This window comes from Oryzias latipes, chromosome 15 (genome assembly GCF_053564925.1).
Source record: "Oryzias latipes strain Hd-rR chromosome 15, Olatipes_Hd-rR_3.1".
Taxonomy (NCBI): Eukaryota; Metazoa; Chordata; class Actinopteri; order Beloniformes; family Adrianichthyidae; genus Oryzias; species Oryzias latipes.
Genome location: NC_136251.1, coordinates 12,228,934 through 12,241,161, shown reverse-complemented (window position 1 = coordinate 12,241,161; position 12,228 = coordinate 12,228,934). Strand labels below are relative to the sequence as shown.

Here is a 12,228-nt window from a genome sequence, read left to right as displayed (position 1 = left end):
AGCAAAGAAAAAAAATTTAAAATCATTTGATGTATTCAACGATTGTGAAAAACCATTTACATCATAATTAGCAGGCGCTGTGGCTTAGATGGTTAAAGCGCCTGTCTAGTAAACAGGAGATCCTGGGTCCAAATCCCAGCAGTGCCTCTTAAAAAAAGTATCACATAAATACCAGCACATCAGTCAATATTGAAGTCTGATAAGAACATTATCCTGGTAAAGAAAATTCCAATATTGGAAAATCAATGATTATTTCTTATTTTTTATTTTTTTTGCTTACTTTAATTTTTTCAAAAAAAGAATAATAAGACATTCCAAAAAACATTAGAAAACACGCAGATTTACCTTAAAATGAACCTATACCAAAGAAAAAAACTTAAAATCATTTCATGTATTCAACGATTGTGAAAAACCATTTACAACATAATGAGCAGGCTCTGTGGCTTAGTTGGTTAAAGCGCCTGTCTAGTAAACAGGAGATCCTGGATCCAAATCCCAGCAGTGCCTCTTAAGAAAAGTATCACATATGTACCAGCATATCAGACAATATTGAAGTCTGATAAGAACATTATTCTGGTAGAGGAAATTCCAATAATGGAAAATCATTGGTTCTTTTATTTTTATTTTTTGCTTACTTTAATTTTTTCAAAAATATTAATAAGACATTCCAAAAAACATTAGAAAACAGGCAGATTTGCCTTAAAATGAACGTATACCAAAGATAAAAAATTTAAAATCATTTGATGTATTCAACGATTGTGAAAAACCATTTACATCATAATTAGCAGGCGCTGTGGCTTAGTTGGTTAAAGCTTCTGTCTAGTAAACAGGAGATCCTGGGTCCAAATCCCAGCAGTGCCTCTTAAGAAAAGTATCACATATATACCAGCACATCAGTCAATATTGAAGTCTGATAAGAACATTATCCTGGTAGAGAAAATTCCAATAATGGAAAATCATTCATTATTTCTTTTTTTTTTTTTTTTTTGCTTACTTTATTTTTGTCTAAAAGATTAATAAGACATTCCAAAAAAATATTAGAAAACAGCCAGATTTACCTTAAAATGAACGTATACCAAAGAAAAAAACTTAAAATCATTTGATGTATTCAACGATTGTGAAAAACCATTTACATCATAATTAACAGGCGCTGTGGCTTAGTTGGTTAAAGCGCCTGTCTAGTAAACAGGAGATCCTGGGTCCAAATCCCAGCAGAGCCTCTTAAAAAAAAGTATCACATATGCACCAGTATGTTGGTCCATATCAAAGTCTGATAAAAACATCATCCTGGTAGAGAAAATTCCAATAATGGAAAATCATTGATTATTTCTAATTATTTTTTTTATTTAATTTTTGCTTACTTTAATTTTTTCAAAAAGATTAATTAGACATTCCAAAAAACATTAGAAAACAGGCAGAAATACCTTAAAATGAACCCATACCAAAGAAAAAAACTTAAAATCATTTGTATTCAACGATTGTGAAAAACCCTTTACACCATAATTAGCAGGCTTTGTAGCTTAGTTGGTTAAAGCGCCTGTCTAGTAAACAGGAGATCCTGGGTCCAAATCCCAGCAGTGCCTCTTAAGAAAAGTATCACATATGCACCAGTATGTTGGTCCATATCAAAGTCTGATAAAAACATCATGCTGGTAGTGAAAAATTCCAATAATGGAAAATCATTGATTATTTCTAATTATTTTTTTTATTTATTTTTTGCTTTCTTTCATTTTTAAAAAAAGATTAATAAGACATTACAAAAAACATTAGAAAACAGACAGATTTGCCTTAAAATGAACGTATACCAAAGAAAAAAATGTAAAATCATTTGATGTATTCAACGATTGTGAAAAACCATTTACATCATAATTAGCAGGCGCTGTGGCTTAGTTGGTTAAAGCGCCTGTCTAGTAAACAGGAGATCCTAGGTCCAAGTCCCAGCAGTGCCTTTTAAGAAAAGTATCACATATGCACCAGTATGTTGGTCCATATCAAAGTCTGATAAAAACATCATCCTGGTAGAGAAAAATTCCAATAATGGAAAATCATTGATTCTTTTATTTTTATTTTTTGCTTACTTTAATTTTTTCAAAAATATTAATAAGACATTCCAAAAAACATTAGAAAACAGGCAAATTTACCTTAAAATGAACCTATACCAAAGAAAAAAACTTAAAATCATTTCATGTATTCAACGATTGTGAAAAACCATTTACATCATAATGATCAGGCTCTGTGGCTTAGTTGGTTAAAGCGCCTGTCTAGTAAACAGGAGATCCTGGGTCCAAATCCCAGCAGTGCCTCTTAAGAAAAGTATCACATATGTACCAGCATATCGGACAATATTGAAGTCTGATAAGAACATTATTCTGGTAGAGGAAATTCCAATAATGGAAAATCCTTGATTATTTCTTATTATGTTTTTTCTTTTTTGCTTTCTTTCATTTTTAAAAAAAGATTAATAAGACATTCCAAAAAACATTAGAAAACAGGCAGATTTACCTTAAAATGAACGTATACCAAAGAAAAAAAACTTAAAATCATTTGATCTGTTTAATGATTGTGAAAGACCATTTACATCATAATTAGCAGGTGCTGTGGCTTAGATGGTTAAAGCTCCTGTCTAGTAAACAGGAGATCCTTGGTCCAAATCCCAGCAGTGCCTCTCACGAAAAGTATCACATATGCACCAGTATGTTGGTCCATATCAAAGTCTGATAAAAACATCATCCTGGTAGAGAAAATTCAAATAATGGAAAATTCTTTCATTTTTTTTTCTTTTTTTTTGCTTACTTTAATTTCTTCAAAAAGATTAATGAGACATTCCAAAAAACATTAGAAAACACGCAGATTTACCTTAAAATGAACCTATACCAAAGAAAAAACTTAAAATCATTTCATGTATTCAACGATTGTGAAAAACCATTTACATCATAATGAGCAGGCTCTGTGGCTTAGTTGGTTAAAGCGCCTGTATAGTAAACAGGAGATCCTGGGTCCAAATCCCAGCAGTGCCTCTTAAAAAAAGTATCACATATATACCAGCGTATCAGTCAATATTAAAGTATAGTGAGAACATCATCCTGGTAGAGAAAATTCCAATAATGGAAAATCATTGATTATTTCTTATTATTTTTTTTTTCTTCTTTGCTTACTTTAATTTTTTCAAAAAGATTAATAAGACATTCCAAAAAACATTAGAAAACAGGCAAATTTGCATTAAAATGAACGTATACCAAAGAAAAAAAATTAAAATCATTTGATGTATTCAGCGATTGTGAAAAACCAATTACATCATAATTATCAGGCGCTGTGGCTTGGCTGGTTAAAACGCCTGTCTCGTAAAAAGGAGATCTTCGATCCAAATCCCAGCAGTGCCTCTTAAAAAAAGTATCACATGCATACCAGCATATCGGTCAAAATTGAAGTCTGATAAGAACATTATTCTGGTAGAGAAAATTCCAATAATGGAAAATCATTGACTATTTCTTATTGTTTTCTTTTTCTTTTTTGTTAACTTTAATTTTTTCAAAAAGATTAATAAGACATTCCAAAAAACATTAAAAAACAGGCACATTAACCTTAAAATGAACATATACCAAAGAAAAAAATTTAAAATCATTTGATGTATTCAACGATTGTGAAAAACAATTTAATTTATTGTTGTCAGGCGCTGTGGCTTAGTTGGTTAAAGCGCCTGTCTAGTAAACATGAGATCCTTGGTCCAAATCCCAGCAGTGCCTCTTAAGGAAAGTATAACATATGTATCAGCATGTTGGTCCATATCAAAGACTGATAAAAACATTATCCTGGTAGAGAACATTCCAATACTGGAAAATCATTGATTATTTTTTTTCTTTTTTGCTTACTTTAATTTTTCAAAAATATTTGACATTCCGAAAAACATTAGAGAAAATAAGGGTAGATTTGTTTTAAAATGAACGTATACTAAAGAAAAAAATGTAATATCATTTGATGTATTCAACGATTGTGAAAAACAATTTAATTTTATTGTTGTCAGGCACTGTGGCTTAGTTGGTTAAAGCGCCTGTCTAGTAAACAGGAGATCCTGGATCCAAATCCCAGCAGTGCCTCTTAAGAATAGTATCACATATGCACCAGTATGTTGGTCCATATCAAAGTCTGATAAAAACATTCTCCTGGTAGAGAAAATTCCAATAATGGAAAATCATTCATTATTTCTTTCTTTTTTTTTTTTTTTTGTTTACTTTATTTTTTTCTAAAAGATTAATAAGACATTCCAAAAAACATTAGAAAACAGGCAGATTTACCTTAAAATGAACCTATACCAAAGAAAAAAAATGTAAAATCATTTGATGTATTCAACGATTGTGAAAAACCATTTACATCATAATTAGCAGGCGCTGTGGCTTAGATGGTTAAAGCGCCTGTCTAGTAAACAGGAGATCCTGGGTCCAAATCCCAGCAGTGCCTCTTAAAAATAGTATCACATAAATACCAGCACATCAGTCAATATTGAAGTCTGATAAGAACATTATCCTGGTATAGAAATTCCAATATTGGAAAATCAATGATTATTTCTTATTTTTTATTTTTTTTGCTTACTTTAATTTTTAAAAAAAGATTTATAAGACATTACAAAAAACATTAGAAAACAGACAGATTTGCCTTAAAATGAACGTATACCAAAGAAAAAAATGTAAAATCATTTGATGTATTCAACGATTGTGAAAAACCATTTACATCATAATTAGCAGGCGCTGTGGCTTAGTTGGTTAAAGCGCCTGTCTAGTAAACAGGAGATCCTGGGTCCAAATCCCAGCAGTGCCTCTTAAAAAAAGTATCACATAAATACCAGCACATCAGTCAATATTGAAGTCTGATAAGAACATTATCCTGGTATAGAAAATTCCAATATTGGAACATCAATGATTATTTCTTATTTTTTATTTTTTTGCTTACTTTAATTTTTTCAAAAAAAGATTAATAAGACATTCCAAAAAACATTAGAAAACACGCAGATTTACCTTAAAATGAACGTATACCAAAGAAAAAAACTTAAAATCATTTCATGTATTCAACGATTGTGAAAAACCACTTACATCATAATGAGCAGGCTCTGTGGCTTAGTTGGTTAAAGCGCCTGTCTAGTAAACAGGAGATCCTGGGTCCAAATCCCAGCAGTGCCTCTTAAGAAAAGTATCACATATGTACCAGCATATCAGACAATATTGAAGTCTGATAAGAACATTATTCTGGTAGAGGAAATTCCAATAATGGAAAATCCTTGATTTTTTCTTATTATGTTTTTTCTTTTTTACTTACTTTATTTGTTTCTAAAAGATTAATAAGACATTCCAAAAAACATTAGAAAACAGACAAATTTGCCTTAAAATGAACGTATACCAATGTAAAAAAATGTAAAATCATTTGATGTATTCAATGATTGTGAAAAACCATTTACATCATAATTAGCAGGCACTGTGGCTTAGTTGGTTAAAGCGCCTGTCTCGTAAACAGGAGATCGTCGGTCCAAATCCGAGCAGTGCCTCTTACGAAAAGTATCACATATACACCAGTATGTTGGTCCATATCAAAGTCTGATAAAAACATCATCCTGGTAGAGAAAAATTCCAATAATGGAAAATCATTGATTATTTTATTTTTATTTTTTGCTTACTTTAATTTTTTCAAAAATATTAATAAGACATTCCAAAAAACATTAGAAAACAGGCAGATTTGCCTTAAAATGAACGCATACCAAAGATAAAAAATTTAAAATCATTTGATGTATTCAACGATTGTGAAAAACCATTTACACCATAAATAGCAGGCGCTGTGGCTTAGTTGGTTAAAGCGCCTGTCTCGTAAACAGGAGATCCTCGGTCCAAATCCCAGCAGTGCCTCTTACGAAAAGTATCACATATACACCAGTATGTTGGTCCATATCAAAGTCTGATAAAAACATCATCCTGGTAGAGAAAATTCAAATAATGGAAAATTATTTCTTTTTTTTTTCTTCTTTTTTTTTTGCGTACTTTAATTTTTTCAAAAAGATTAATAAGACATTCCAAAAAACAATAAAAAACAGGCAAATTTGCCTTAAAATGAACGTATACCACAGAATTTTTTAAAATCATTTGATGTATTCAACGATTGTGAAAAACCATTTAATTTATTGTTGTCAGGCGCTGTGGCTTAGTTGGTTAAAGCGCCTGTCTAGTAAACAGGAGATCCTTGGTCCAAATCCCAGCAGTGCCTCTTAAGGAAAGTATCACATATGTATCAGCATGTTGGTCCATATCAAAGACTGATAAGAACATCATCCTTGTAGAGAACATTCCAATACTTGAAAATCATTGATTATTTCTTATTATTTTTTTCTTTTTTGCTTACTTTGATTTTTCAAAAATATTTATAACATTCCAAAAAACATTAGAAAAGGGCAGATTTGCCTTAAAATGAACGTATACCAAAGAAAAAAATGTAAAATAATTTGATGTATTCAATGATTGTAAAAAACCATTTACATCATGATTATCAAGCGCTGTGGCTTAGTTGGTGAAAGCGCCTGTCTCGTAAACAAGAGATCCTGGGTCCAAATCCCAGCAGTGCCTCTTAAAAAAAGTATCACATATATACCAGCGTATCAGTCAATATTAAAGTATAGTGAGAACATCATCCTGGTAGAGAAAATTCCAATAATGGAAAATCATTGATTATTTCTTATTTTTTATTTTTTTGCTTACTTTAATTTTTTCAAAAAAAGATTAATAAGACATTCCAAAAAACATTAGAAAACACGCAGATTTACCTTAAAATGAACGTATACCAAAGAAAAAAACTTAAAATCATTTCATGTATTCAACGATTGTGAAAAACCACTTACATCATAATGAGCAGGCTCTGTGGCTTAGTTGGTTAAAGCGCCTGTCTAGTAAACAGGAGATCCTGGGTCCAAATCCCAGCAGTGCCTCTTAAGAAAAGTATCACATATGTACCAGCATATCAGACAATATTGAAGTCTGATAAGAACATTATTCTGGTAGAGGAAATTCCAATAATGGAAAATCCTTGATTTTTTCTTATTATGTTTTTTCTTTTTTACTTACTTTATTTGTTTCTAAAAGATTAATAAGACATTCCAAAAAACATTAGAAAACAGACAAATTTGCCTTAAAATGAACGTATACCAATGTAAAAAAATGTAAAATCATTTGATGTATTCAATGATTGTGAAAAACCATTTACATCATAATTAGCAGGCACTGTGGCTTAGTTGGTTAAAGCGCCTGTCTCGTAAACAGGAGATCGTCGGTCCAAATCCGAGCAGTGCCTCTTACGAAAAGTATCACATATACACCAGTATGTTGGTCCATATCAAAGTCTGATAAAAACATCATCCTGGTAGAGAAAAATTCCAATAATGGAAAATCATTGATTATTTTATTTTTATTTTTTGCTTACTTTAATTTTTTCAAAAATATTAATAAGACATTCCAAAAAACATTAGAAAACAGGCAGATTTGCCTTAAAATGAACGCATACCAAAGATAAAAAATTTAAAATCATTTGATGTATTCAACGATTGTGAAAAACCATTTACACCATAAATAGCAGGCGCTGTGGCTTAGTTGGTTAAAGCGCCTGTCTCGTAAACAGGAGATCCTCGGTCCAAATCCCAGCAGTGCCTCTTACGAAAAGTATCACATATACACCAGTATGTTGGTCCATATCAAAGTCTGATAAAAACATCATCCTGGTAGAGAAAATTCAAATAATGGAAAATTATTTCTTTTTTTTTTCTTCTTTTTTTTTTGCGTACTTTAATTTTTTCAAAAAGATTAATAAGACATTCCAAAAAACAATAAAAAACAGGCAAATTTGCCTTAAAATGAACGTATACCACAGAATTTTTTAAAATCATTTGATGTATTCAACGATTGTGAAAAACCATTTAATTTATTGTTGTCAGGCGCTGTGGCTTAGTTGGTTAAAGCGCCTGTCTAGTAAACAGGAGATCCTTGGTCCAAATCCCAGCAGTGCCTCTTAAGGAAAGTATCACATATGTATCAGCATGTTGGTCCATATCAAAGACTGATAAGAACATCATCCTGGTAGAGAACATTCCAATACTTGAAAATCATTGATTATTTCTTATTATTTTTTTCTTTTTTGCTTACTTTGATTTTTCAAAAATATTTATAACATTCCAAAAAACATTAGAAAAGGGCAGATTTGCCTTAAAATGAACGTATACCAAAGAAAAAAATGTAAAATAATTTGATGTATTCAATGATTGTAAAAAACCATTTACATCATGATTATCAAGCGCTGTGGCTTAGTTGGTGAAAGCGCCTGTCTCGTAAACAAGAGATCCTGGGTCCAAATCCCAGCAGTGCCTCTTAAAAAAAGTATCACATATATACCAGCGTATCAGTCATTATTAAAGTATAGTGAGAACATCATCCTGGTAGAGAAAATTCCAATAATGGAAAATCATTGATTATTTCTTATTATTTTTTTTTTCTTCTTTGCTTACTTTAATTTTTTCAAAAAGATTAATAAGACATTCCAAAAAACATTAGAAAACAGGCAAATTTGCATTAAAATGAACGTATACCAAAGAAAAAAATTTAAAATCATTTGATGTATTCAGCGATTGTGAAAAACCAATTACATCATAATTATCAGGCGCTGTGGCTTGGCTGGTTAAAACGCCTGTCTCGTAAAAAGGAGATCTTCGATCCAAATCCCAGCAGTGCCTCTTAAAAAAAGTATCACATGCATACCAGCATATCGGTCAAAATTGAAGTCTGATAAGAACATTATTCTGGTAGAGAAAATTCCAATAATGGAAAATCATTGACTATTTCTTATTGTTTTCTTTTTCTTTTTTGTTAACTTTAATTTTTTCAAAAAGATTAATAAGACATTCCAAAAAACATTAGAAAACAGGCACATTAACCTTAAAATGAACATATACCAAAGAAAAAAATTTAAAATCATTTGATGTATTCAACGATTGTGAAAAACAATTTAATTTAATGTTGTCAGGCGCTGTGGCTTAGTTGGTTAAAGCGCCTGTCTAGAAACATGAGATCTTTGGTCCAAATCCCAGCAGTGCCTCTTAAGGAAAGTATAACATATGTATCAGCATGTTGGTCCATATCAAAGACTGATAAAAACATTATCCTGGTAGAGAACATTCCAATACTGGAAAATCACTGATTATTTTTTTTCTTTTTTGCTTACTTTAATTTTTCAAAAATATTTGACATTCCGAAAAACATTAGAGAAAAAAAGGGTAGATTTGTTTTAAGATGAACGTATACTAAAGAAAAAAATGTAAAATCATTTGATGTATTCAACGATTGTGAAAAACAATTTAATTTTATTGTTGTCAGGCGCTGTGGCTTAGTTGGTTAAAGCGCCTGTCTAGTAAACAGGAGATCCTGGGTCCAAATCCCAGCAGTGCCTCTTAAGAAAAGTATCACATATGCCCCAGTATGTTGGTCCATATTGAAGTCTGATAAGAAGATTATCCTTGTAGAGAAAATTCCAATAATGGAAAATCAATGACTTATTCTTGTTTTTTTTCTTTTTTGCTTACTTTAATTTTTTCAAAAAGATTAACAAGACATTCCAAAAAACATTAGAAAACAGGCAGATTTGTCTTAAAATGAACGTATACCAAAGAAATTTTTTTAAAATCATTTGATGTATTCAACGATTGTGAAAAACCATTTACATCATAATAATGAGGCGCTGTGGCTTAGTTGGTTAAAGCACCTGTCTAGTAAACAGGAGATCCTTGGTCCAAATCCCACCAGTGCCTCTTAAGGAAAGTATCACATATGGATCAGCATGTTGGTCCATATCAAAGACTGATAAGAACATCATCCTGGTAGAAAACATTCCTTCTTTCTCTTTCGGCTTTTCCCATCAGGGGTCGCCACAGCGAATCATCCTTTTCCACCTCACTCTATCATGGACATCTTCTACCCTAACGTTAGCCAACTTCATGTCCTCTGTTAAGACATCCATGTATCTCCTCTTTGGCCGTCCTCTTGCCCTCCTGCCAGGCAGCTCCATCTCCAACATCCTTCTACCAATATAAACATTAACATTCCAATACTGGAAAATCATTGATTTTTTTTTTCTTTTTTGCTTACTTTAATTTTTCAAAAATATTTATGACATTCCAAAAAACATTAGAAAAAAAGGGCAGATTTGTCTTAAAATGAACGTATACAAAATAAATAATTTTAAAATCATTTGATGTATTCAACGATTGTGAAAATCCAATTACATCATAATTATCAGGCGCTGTAGCTTAGTTGGTTTAAGCGCCTGTCTAGTAAACAGGAGATCCTGCGTCCAAATCCCAGCAGTGCCTTTTAAAAAAAGTATCACATAAATACCAGCATATCAGTCAATATTGAAGTCTCATAAGAACATTATCCTGGTAGAGAAAATTCCAATAATGGAAAATCATTGATTATTTCTTATTTATTTATTTTTTTTGCTTACTTTAATTTTTTCAAAAAGATTAATAAGACATTCCAAAAAACATTAGAAAACAGGCAGATTTACCTTAAAATGAACGTATACCAAAGAAAAAAAATTAAAATCATTTGATGTATTCAACGATTGTGAAAAACCATTTAATTTATTGTTGTCAGGCGCTGTGGCTTAGTTGGTTAAAGCGCCTGTCTAGTAAACAGGAGATCCTTGGTCCAAATCCCAGCAGTGCCTCTTAAGGAAAGTATAACATATGTATCAGCATGTTGGTCCATATCAAAGACTGATAAGAACATTATCCTGGTAGAGAACATTCCAATACTGGAAAATCATTGATTATTTTTTTTCTTTTTTGCTTACTTTAATTTTTCAAAAATATTTGACATTCCGAAAAACATTAGAGAAAAAAAAGGTAGATTTGTTTTAAAATGAACGTATACTAAAGAAAAAAATGTAAAATCATTTGATGTATTCAACGATTGTGAAAAACCATTTGCATCATAATTATCAGGTGCTGTGGCTTACTTGGTTAAAGCACCTGTCTAGTAAACAGGAGATCCTGCGTCCAAATCCCAGCAGTGCCTCTTGAGAAAAGTATCACATATGCACCAGTATATTAGTCAATATTGAAGTCTCATAAGAACATTATTCTGGTAGAGAAAATTCCAATATTGGAAAATCATTGACTATTTCTTATTATTTTTTTTCTTTTTTGCTTACTTTAAATTTTTTCAAAAAGATTAATGACATTCCAAAAAACATTAGAACACAGGCAAATTTACCTTAAAATGAACGTATACCAAAGAAAAAAATGTAAAATCATTTTATGTATTCAACGATTGTGAAAAACCATTTTATTAAGTGTTTTCAGGCGCTGTGGCTTAGTTGGTTAAAGCGCCTGCCTCGTAAATACGAGATCCTCGGTCCAAATCCCAGCATTGCCTCTTAAAAAAAGTATCACATATGTACCAGCATATCAGTCAATATTGAAGTCTGATAAGAACATTATTCTGTTAGAGGAAATTCCAATAATGGAAAATCATTGATTATTTCTTATTTTTTTTCTTTTTTGCTTACTTTAATTTTTTCAAAAATATTAATAAGACATTCCAAAAAACATTAGAAAACAGGCAGATTTACCTTAAAATGAACGTATACCAAAGAAAAAATGAAAAATCATTTGATGTATTCAACAATTGTGAAAAACCAATAACCACAAAAATTATCAGGCGCTGTGGCTTAGTTGGTTAAAGCGCCTGTCTAGTAAACAGGAGATCCAGGGTCCAAATCCCAACAGTGCCTCTTAGGAAATGTATCACATATGCGCCAGCATGTTGGTCCATATTGAAGTCTGAAAACAAAGTTATCCTGGTAGGGAAAATACGAGTGCCTTGTTAAAGAGCTTCTCCTTGAAATACATTTTCAGGCTTAAGCAGAAATATTCCATATTGACAGACTTTACCAATTGCTGTTTTTAATGGTGATATTGTAAATACTATTACTAATTATTTTCAAATACATCTAGAACAAACTAAAGAACGTTAGAAAACAGGCAAAGTTCCCTTAAAATCAGTATGTAACGAAAAAAAATCATTGAAACCATTCAATGTATTTAGAGTTTATGAAAAACCATTTAGTTAATTGTTATCAGGCGCTGTGGCTTAGTTGGCTAAAGCACCTTTCTAGTACACTGGGATCCTGGGTCCAAATCCCAGCAGTACC

At 31.3% G+C, this 12,228-nt stretch overlaps 27 non-coding genes across 27 annotated transcripts; all 27 read left to right on the top strand.

Annotated features, from left to right (window-relative positions):
* Nucleotides 1-73: 73 nt before the first annotated feature.
* On the top strand, nt 74-147 carry trnat-agu (transfer RNA threonine (anticodon AGU)). Its single transcript has one exon. It is a non-coding gene; the product is annotated as a tRNA-Thr (tRNA).
* Nucleotides 148-433: 286 nt separating this feature from the next.
* trnat-agu (transfer RNA threonine (anticodon AGU)) lies at nt 434-507 on the top strand. The gene has a single exon. It is a non-coding gene; the product is annotated as a tRNA-Thr (tRNA).
* Nucleotides 508-787: 280 nt separating this feature from the next.
* Nucleotides 788-861, top strand: trnat-agu (transfer RNA threonine (anticodon AGU)). The gene has a single exon. It is a non-coding gene; the product is annotated as a tRNA-Thr (tRNA).
* A 285-nt stretch (nt 862-1,146) lies between these two features.
* On the top strand, nt 1,147-1,220 carry trnat-agu (transfer RNA threonine (anticodon AGU)). The gene has a single exon. It is a non-coding gene; the product is annotated as a tRNA-Thr (tRNA).
* A 289-nt stretch (nt 1,221-1,509) lies between these two features.
* trnat-agu (transfer RNA threonine (anticodon AGU)) lies at nt 1,510-1,583 on the top strand. Its single transcript has one exon. It is a non-coding gene; the product is annotated as a tRNA-Thr (tRNA).
* Nucleotides 1,584-1,875: 292 nt separating this feature from the next.
* On the top strand, nt 1,876-1,949 carry trnat-agu (transfer RNA threonine (anticodon AGU)). Its single transcript has one exon. It is a non-coding gene; the product is annotated as a tRNA-Thr (tRNA).
* A 280-nt stretch (nt 1,950-2,229) lies between these two features.
* trnat-agu (transfer RNA threonine (anticodon AGU)) lies at nt 2,230-2,303 on the top strand. Its single transcript has one exon. It is a non-coding gene; the product is annotated as a tRNA-Thr (tRNA).
* A 640-nt stretch (nt 2,304-2,943) lies between these two features.
* On the top strand, nt 2,944-3,017 carry trnat-agu (transfer RNA threonine (anticodon AGU)). Its single transcript has one exon. It is a non-coding gene; the product is annotated as a tRNA-Thr (tRNA).
* Nucleotides 3,018-3,669: 652 nt separating this feature from the next.
* trnat-agu (transfer RNA threonine (anticodon AGU)) lies at nt 3,670-3,743 on the top strand. The gene has a single exon. It is a non-coding gene; the product is annotated as a tRNA-Thr (tRNA).
* A 277-nt stretch (nt 3,744-4,020) lies between these two features.
* trnat-agu (transfer RNA threonine (anticodon AGU)) lies at nt 4,021-4,094 on the top strand. The gene has a single exon. It is a non-coding gene; the product is annotated as a tRNA-Thr (tRNA).
* Nucleotides 4,095-4,381: 287 nt separating this feature from the next.
* On the top strand, nt 4,382-4,455 carry trnat-agu (transfer RNA threonine (anticodon AGU)). The gene has a single exon. It is a non-coding gene; the product is annotated as a tRNA-Thr (tRNA).
* Nucleotides 4,456-4,738: 283 nt separating this feature from the next.
* On the top strand, nt 4,739-4,812 carry trnat-agu (transfer RNA threonine (anticodon AGU)). The gene has a single exon. It is a non-coding gene; the product is annotated as a tRNA-Thr (tRNA).
* Nucleotides 4,813-5,097: 285 nt separating this feature from the next.
* trnat-agu (transfer RNA threonine (anticodon AGU)) lies at nt 5,098-5,171 on the top strand. The gene has a single exon. It is a non-coding gene; the product is annotated as a tRNA-Thr (tRNA).
* Nucleotides 5,172-5,459: 288 nt separating this feature from the next.
* On the top strand, nt 5,460-5,533 carry trnat-cgu (transfer RNA threonine (anticodon CGU)). The gene has a single exon. It is a non-coding gene; the product is annotated as a tRNA-Thr (tRNA).
* A 281-nt stretch (nt 5,534-5,814) lies between these two features.
* Nucleotides 5,815-5,888, top strand: trnat-cgu (transfer RNA threonine (anticodon CGU)). Its single transcript has one exon. It is a non-coding gene; the product is annotated as a tRNA-Thr (tRNA).
* Nucleotides 5,889-6,169: 281 nt separating this feature from the next.
* Nucleotides 6,170-6,243, top strand: trnat-agu (transfer RNA threonine (anticodon AGU)). The gene has a single exon. It is a non-coding gene; the product is annotated as a tRNA-Thr (tRNA).
* A 282-nt stretch (nt 6,244-6,525) lies between these two features.
* Nucleotides 6,526-6,599, top strand: trnat-cgu (transfer RNA threonine (anticodon CGU)). The gene has a single exon. It is a non-coding gene; the product is annotated as a tRNA-Thr (tRNA).
* Nucleotides 6,600-6,884: 285 nt separating this feature from the next.
* Nucleotides 6,885-6,958, top strand: trnat-agu (transfer RNA threonine (anticodon AGU)). The gene has a single exon. It is a non-coding gene; the product is annotated as a tRNA-Thr (tRNA).
* A 288-nt stretch (nt 6,959-7,246) lies between these two features.
* On the top strand, nt 7,247-7,320 carry trnat-cgu (transfer RNA threonine (anticodon CGU)). The gene has a single exon. It is a non-coding gene; the product is annotated as a tRNA-Thr (tRNA).
* Nucleotides 7,321-7,601: 281 nt separating this feature from the next.
* trnat-cgu (transfer RNA threonine (anticodon CGU)) lies at nt 7,602-7,675 on the top strand. The gene has a single exon. It is a non-coding gene; the product is annotated as a tRNA-Thr (tRNA).
* A 281-nt stretch (nt 7,676-7,956) lies between these two features.
* trnat-agu (transfer RNA threonine (anticodon AGU)) lies at nt 7,957-8,030 on the top strand. The gene has a single exon. It is a non-coding gene; the product is annotated as a tRNA-Thr (tRNA).
* A 282-nt stretch (nt 8,031-8,312) lies between these two features.
* On the top strand, nt 8,313-8,386 carry trnat-cgu (transfer RNA threonine (anticodon CGU)). The gene has a single exon. It is a non-coding gene; the product is annotated as a tRNA-Thr (tRNA).
* A 1,002-nt stretch (nt 8,387-9,388) lies between these two features.
* On the top strand, nt 9,389-9,462 carry trnat-agu (transfer RNA threonine (anticodon AGU)). Its single transcript has one exon. It is a non-coding gene; the product is annotated as a tRNA-Thr (tRNA).
* A 284-nt stretch (nt 9,463-9,746) lies between these two features.
* trnat-agu (transfer RNA threonine (anticodon AGU)) lies at nt 9,747-9,820 on the top strand. Its single transcript has one exon. It is a non-coding gene; the product is annotated as a tRNA-Thr (tRNA).
* Nucleotides 9,821-10,307: 487 nt separating this feature from the next.
* On the top strand, nt 10,308-10,381 carry trnat-agu (transfer RNA threonine (anticodon AGU)). The gene has a single exon. It is a non-coding gene; the product is annotated as a tRNA-Thr (tRNA).
* Nucleotides 10,382-10,666: 285 nt separating this feature from the next.
* On the top strand, nt 10,667-10,740 carry trnat-agu (transfer RNA threonine (anticodon AGU)). The gene has a single exon. It is a non-coding gene; the product is annotated as a tRNA-Thr (tRNA).
* Nucleotides 10,741-11,734: 994 nt separating this feature from the next.
* Nucleotides 11,735-11,808, top strand: trnat-agu (transfer RNA threonine (anticodon AGU)). Its single transcript has one exon. It is a non-coding gene; the product is annotated as a tRNA-Thr (tRNA).
* Nucleotides 11,809-12,228: the final 420 nt, after the last annotated feature.